Here is a 6,000-nt window from a genome sequence, read left to right as displayed (position 1 = left end):
TGGCGTCCGCAGCTAGTTGCCTAATGAAAGGACTGGCTCTGGTACCTCAATGTCACTCATATCTCTTTTTTAGCACTTCAAAAAACTCCCATCTTCTGTGAAGATTCCAGCTTTGGACTAGCAAACTTCACTCCTGCTCCTTTTCTTTTCTGTAGTGTAGAAAGAACAGAATAAATGAGACTGGGTCTGCCCTCAGAGAGATAAACACTTCTCAGCAGCACATGGCAAAGATCCATAGAGACTATTTATCCCATTTATACAGCAGTTGAGTATTGCTGGCAGGTAGTTACTTATGTCAAAATTAAGGAGAAAACACTGACAGGTCACAGTTTTAAGTCAGGGATGTTTCAGAAGTCGTTGGATTACTACTCTATCATGTCCCATCACTGGCTATGCTGTGAGGTATAGTCCAACAATAACTAGGTAATACTGTGAAGGAGGAAAGAGGAGTGCGCCGTCCTCCGTGGAAAGCCATACGGTAGAAGAGGCAGAATGTGCTGTGGGGGTGTTAATTGACATTGATCAAACAGAAGTGATAACGGAAAAACCGACGGAGGTGTGCCTTGTGGAGGAAGGAGGGGAGGAGCTAGATTTAATAGTTTGGGAGGAGATAAAAGAGGGAGAAAACGTGCGGGCTTTTAGAATCAGTACGGATGCAAACCCCGAGAGAAGCAAGAGTCGAGGGGTCCAGACTGAACCCATGCTCGGATTCGAGACTCCAGTAGGAGTTGCGGCGGGTTTTCCTAATCTGGCTACGGGAGGAGGTTTGTTGCCAGATCCGAACTTTCCTAGAGGGTCAGGAAAGTCTTATGAGCTTTTGGAATGGCTGGTGACGGTACACCATCGCAATTATCCTGGTGGGAGGAGGGTAATACGCCCTGGACCCGAGTACCAGAAGAAGCCCCCGGAGGGAGATTGGGCGAGACACCCTTGTTGCGGAACGGTTTGTGCCATTCGGAGTGGCCCCCTCCGCCCGATGACCGACCGAGAGAAGTTCGGACCGGCCCCTTATCAGGTGACCAAGAAATGCCTTCTGTTGTACGTTCAAAGAGATATCATCTGTGGGATGACCATATGTTGCAGGATCCGTTTGATCCAAGAAAATTAAGTTTTGTAAACAATAAAACTTCTAATGTTGGATTTTATGACGAGCCTCCGTGTCTCTTTCCCGCCTTCACCACTAGTGCCCCCCCCCTGGCTAGAGAAAAACTTCCTTACAAATACATACTTCATAGTTGTTATATGGTATATGGCATACAGTGGGGTACAATGTACACAGGAATCCCAGTATCTTTAGAAGTAAAAATAATTTACTCTAAGAAAAAAAATCTCATCAGCGAACAATTTAATTTCATTAAACATCAGAATTGTTCCTTAATGCAGAAGACCAAAGGTAGGTTTTCATATTCCAAGAGATCACTGCAGGATGTGTCTCAATGGTTCCTGCTGAATTTTTTTTTTACTGGCTATCACAATGGTGGTAATAAGTGCTAGAATGCTGTAGCTTTCATCAGTGGCAACACTATGGTTTGCTCTGGGGATGCATCTGCAAAAGCCATTCAGGATGCATTGCATGATGCTCCTGTGAACCTATCCTTAAGTAATGTAGAATGCCATAGGAGAAAATACATCTACCACATGCTCTGTAATAACTCTGCCTGGAATTTATCTCTTCTGGAAATTCTAAACTGGCACCACCTCCTACAAGATCAATAAATGTTGGAAACATTAGTCAGTCCCTGGGTGGGGATTTATAGGCACTGAGCATGTGTTTGTGGCCTTTTCGTTTCTAAGGCATTGGTTTATAATGCAACATATTTAGAGTCCTTGCACATTTGTTGCAAAAGCTTATTTCAAGGAAGCTTTCCTGTGAGACGGACATGACTGGTCCCATCAATAGGCACAGTAAAGTGACTGCCTCATGCAGCAGATGCTAGGTGTCATGAAAGAATCATTTTAAAAAAGAAATTCCTTTATCTCATTTTTAGCTGATAGATACTTGAGCTGGGTGAGCGAGACACCATTTGCTACTCCACCTCTGGCAGGAAAATGTTGTGGGCCAGCCCTATAAGCAGATATTTTACTGGCCAAATACTGACACTCTTCAGGTAAAGAGATTAATTAATAGAGCTGAAAAGAAAACTGTCTTGAAACTTCAGAAGGCTTCTGAGGAGATGCCGACACATAGCTTCCTTAGGCTGTCTGCAGACCAGTCAGTCTGAGCTCCCTTGTGAGTTTCATCTTTGTAGGCTGAGCTCTTTGCTTGGATGCTGCACTTCACCTGGACTTTAAAAAAAGAACCCAAAGCAGCAGAGATACTCCTTTTAGGCAAAATGATTCTTTGATTGGTGGGACAGATATATTACTACCCTCAATTTTAGAGTGCTAGCCCATAAAGTAGGGTTGAGGTAGCTGTGCCTCCTCAAATCTCGAGGGATTACCAGCTACTTTATACTGTATCTTAGATTTCTCTACAGATTTTTTTTTTACAAACATTTTTCATTTTCATTTCTTGGGGCATTAAAAAACATTTCAGTGTGAAATAAGAAGTGAGTTAGCAGATGACGGCTCTTACTCAGATCTATCTCTAATGGTTCAGTTCCCCAGCTCCAGACTTTGTCATTGTTTTACCTCTTTCACAGAACATGGAGAAGGAGCAGTGACATAATATTCATACTTGGTATGGAGGGTACAGGTTCTATCTTTGACCTGTTCATGTGGAGTCAGAAAAGCCTCTGATCAGGAACTCTAGACAGCTGCTGTCAGTTGGTATCAAAAATACTTGGCTATATAAAACAATGACCTGACACAGTATGAGGCAGCTTTCTCGAATCCTATTTTTTCCCCTGTCCCCTTAACTTGTTGTGGAACTGTCTCCCCCCCCCCAATAGTTACTCTTTGTTTGCTAATGTTAAATCAAATTCTCAAAATCAAATTCCAATGACAGTCACCTCTTTTGTGGGTCTCTGCAGGTTGCAGTGTATGGTGGTGGTCTTGTATTATTATTACTCAGTACCTGTTGAGTCACCTTGGGAGTCATTTGACTGAGAGGTGGGGCATAAATCTTAGGTAGATAGATGCTAGTTTAGAAGTAAGGGGAAGAGGCGTAATAGAAATATATTAAATAATTTTAGAGTGAAGGACTAGGTGATTTTGGTTCAAATCCCTGCTGGAAACTCACATGTGAGGCAGTGATAAAACCACTCCTTAAATATCTCACATATCTTGAAAACCCAGAGTCGCTGAAAGTCGGGTGCAACTCAGCAGCACTTAACACGCCCGTAAAAGAATGTGGAGACAAATTAAATTAATAGTTGTGATTTATACAATAAATGGTGGGGTTTTCAAGCAATCTTGATCTTGCTGATCCTCTACAAGAGACCTGTGGGGTAAGGTCGTCGATATTTCTTTCTGGCAAGGCTCTTGGTACTTGGCTATACGCCAGCTCACTGTAAAACAAATAATAATTGCCCTTTTACATTCGCGTTCTAATTTTTCCCTTCTGTTCCTTATTGGGGAAGGGGGTCACCAGTGGAAAGCACCCCAAAGCCCATTCAGCCAAGGGCGGGGGCGAGCGGTCTCTCTCTCTCTTTCGCGCCCTCAGCTTCCCTTGGAGAGCTTATAGCGGGAACCGAGCTCCCTCTGGGCGTCGGGAGGCGAACCGCAAGCGCCGCCTGCTTCCTGCCTCTCTCCGCCTCGGTCTCCTCTTCGTTCTTGCCACGGCTGCGGATCACCTCCGAGCGCAACGGGGCGCGCCGGGCGTTCCGCTTGCTTGCCCAAGCGCGTGCGCCCTCGGGCACTAGTGGCCGTCGCTCCGGGGCTGGCCCTCCTCCTCCTGCTGCCGCCGAGCTCGGGAGCCTCCGGCGGGCTGCGGTGACATTGGAGGAAGGAGAAGGAAAGGAAGGCGGAGACTCGGCTGGAAGGAGGCGCTGAGGGAAGGACCGCCGCCGCGTGCCTCGCTTCGCGGCCCCCGTGGTTTGCGCGAGCAGCTGCAGCGCAGCAGCCGGCGGGGCGCCGCGTTTTCGAGGCTCTGTGGCGCGCAGGGGCTGGAGGCGGTCGCTCGACTGTCAGGCGGGCAAACGGGAGTGCTTCTCCGCGTCGCCGTTGCTCCTCTGGCTTCTCCTCCTGCCAGTTCTCCGCGCCGTCTCGGCCAGAGGTTGCTACCAATTGCGGACTATAAATAGCAGAGCCGTTGCGTGCCTCAGACCGGGAAGGGGGCGAACAACAACAACAGCAGCAGCAACAACAATCCATAACCAACCTCCACCGACCCCCCCTGCGCTTTTGAGCCGCCTCCGCCTTGCCTTCGCGCGGGGAGGACACCAGGTAAAAAACAGGGCGCGCGCCAACCCCGCCGGGGCTCTTCCTTTGGGGGTAGTTTTGTGGGCGAGGGAGGCGAAGGCGCTTGGGGCGAAAGACGCGCGGGGCTCCGTTGCCGTTGCCGCCGGGATCGTCTGCGGGGAAAGTCGCCGTCTCCCCCCGCCGCCACCCTCCCTGCTGCTCGGGCCCCTTTCAAGTTTTCTTCCTCTTGTAGTTTCGCCGGGAAAACAAGTGGAGGGCGGCGGGCGCGGGAGGGAGGAAAGGGGCCGCTAGATCCGAAGCAAGGTCTCTCCCGTGGCTGTTGTAGGGTTGTTGTCCGGGCGTGTGTGACGGGGGAGCTACCTTGGCTCCGACGTTGGGTGCGGGTGCGGTTTGGGGAGAGAAAGAAAGCCATGGGGGGGGGGGCGAGGGAACCTTCAAAGTGCTGCTGTGGTTACCTAGAACCTGTATTCCCTTCACCTGCCCTCTCCAAGGCAGGGTTGGGTATACTTGGTTTTGCTGTTTTGAGAGGTGAAGGGACGAAAAAGAGACGGCGCTTCCCATCCCTTGAAATGAAATGAAAATGAAATGAAAGATCAGTTTTCTTCTGTGATTGATTCCCTCCCCCGTTGCCCTCCTAATGGTGGTGATCCAGGAGAGGTTTATTGCTGGGTACCAAACGAGGCGTCTCTGCTTGGGAAGACGAGTCTACATTGCTGCGCATGAACCGCGGAGGCAAGCTGCTGCTGTTGCTGCTGCCGCCGCTTTAGGACAGACTAGCGTAAACCAGGCAGGATTATTCTGATTTGATTGTCGCCTTTGAAATAATGCAGGCAAGGCTGCGCTCGTTTGCTGGATTTTTGGGACTGCGTCTGGACCCTTGGGCTTCTATAGTTAGTTTGGGCCGGAATGGGAAAGGGCAGGGAAAAGGCTCTCAGAAAAAGTGAGCGGTAGCAGCCTTTCACTTTTGCGAACTCTGTTAGTTAAAAGGCTTTCGAAAGAACTTCTCTGCACTAGAAGAATGAAACAGAGGATGGAAGATGGAGCAAGCTCTTTATTCTTCCATCAGTGGGAAGCTCAGGAAGCAGAATAGATTCAGAGTCTATGTCAGAGAGCCTGCCCTGCCTGGTGCACGGACTCACTGTATTGTCGAGTCTTAACACAAACTTAAATCTAGTAAAAGGAGTGTGATTTAAAAATTGTATGGGAAAAGAAAGTTAATGAGATGGCACTTCATGGTTACTGATAAAGAGGCTTCTGATCATCTTGTAAGTAGGGTAAATCATAGTGTCTTCAACAGCCCCTTTAAAATGCAAATGAGCCTCACATTTATTATCTAGGATATTCTCTATAATTATATGAAGGAATATTGTGCACATATTTTGGAGGAAAGCTATTAAGTGGCATTCCACCTGACCAGTTCGTTTTGTATGCTTGTGAATAATATAGCTGATTATGTACATTGAAGTTTTGCAATGCTTAATCATTCTTCACATTCTTTAATACTAGAGCTTAATTCAAAGTCTGTTCCTACTGAGGCGCTGTCCTAATAATAGGCAGCATCCTTGTATGGTTTCCTGTACCCTTCTTCTGTGAGCTGAAAGGTTCTTCTATTGGAGGTGGGGAAAATCTGATTGTCCTAGGACAAATATTCATAAATCTTGGTGACAATCGATTGGAGATATCGGAGGTGCTTTTTAG

General features: G+C 47.7%; 1 protein-coding gene across 11 annotated transcripts in view; it reads left to right on the top strand.

Annotated features, from left to right (window-relative positions):
* The first annotated feature begins 4,066 nt into the window (after positions 1 to 4,066).
* INPP4B (inositol polyphosphate-4-phosphatase type II B) overlaps positions 4,067 to 6,000 on the top strand; it is a 329,973-nt gene continuing 328,039 nt past the window's right edge. For 10 of the 11 annotated variants that reach the window (XM_073001618.2, XM_073001620.2, XM_073001617.2 and 7 more), the window contains exon 1: positions 4,067 to 4,326. The gene's annotated coding sequence lies outside the window, so the exon portion shown is untranslated. The remainder of the gene's footprint in view (positions 4,327 to 6,000) is intronic. The other variant, XM_073001623.2, reaches the window with a different exon arrangement.

This window comes from Pogona vitticeps, chromosome 5 (genome assembly GCF_051106095.1).
Source record: "Pogona vitticeps strain Pit_001003342236 chromosome 5, PviZW2.1, whole genome shotgun sequence".
Classification (NCBI taxonomy): domain Eukaryota; kingdom Metazoa; phylum Chordata; class Lepidosauria; order Squamata; family Agamidae; genus Pogona; species Pogona vitticeps.
Note: the sequence above shows the minus strand (reverse complement) of the source record. Positions and strands in the feature narration are given on the sequence as shown.